Raw genomic sequence first — 360 nt, forward strand, 5'->3', positions numbered from 1 at the left:
TTTCAAAATTTGTATTTTATGTTTTCACTAGGATACAGTGATACTTACATTGCTGTTTAGAACGACCCTGCGAAAGAGCCAAAAAAAGGGCTTCCAATGACTACTTTGAGTTCAGGTCCCTCTGCTGGGTCGGAACTCTTCACGGTGACTGCGCTCTGGCGAAAACAGGGACAGCTTTAAGTACCAAGCTGTAATTCCAATTTGCACAAACGTCATCTGGTCCCTATAAAAGGAGCCCAATTAGAGTTTCCTTAGAAATAAACGGCTGAAGAAGAAAATTTCCTCTTACCCTTAGAGATAACCATCCATATATACGCCTTTTCTTTATCTCTCTCTTTCACACACACACGTGTGTGTGGT

The sequence above is a fragment of the Penaeus monodon genome, chromosome 15 (genome assembly GCF_015228065.2).
Source record: "Penaeus monodon isolate SGIC_2016 chromosome 15, NSTDA_Pmon_1, whole genome shotgun sequence".
NCBI lineage: Eukaryota > Metazoa > Arthropoda > Malacostraca > Decapoda > Penaeidae > Penaeus > Penaeus monodon.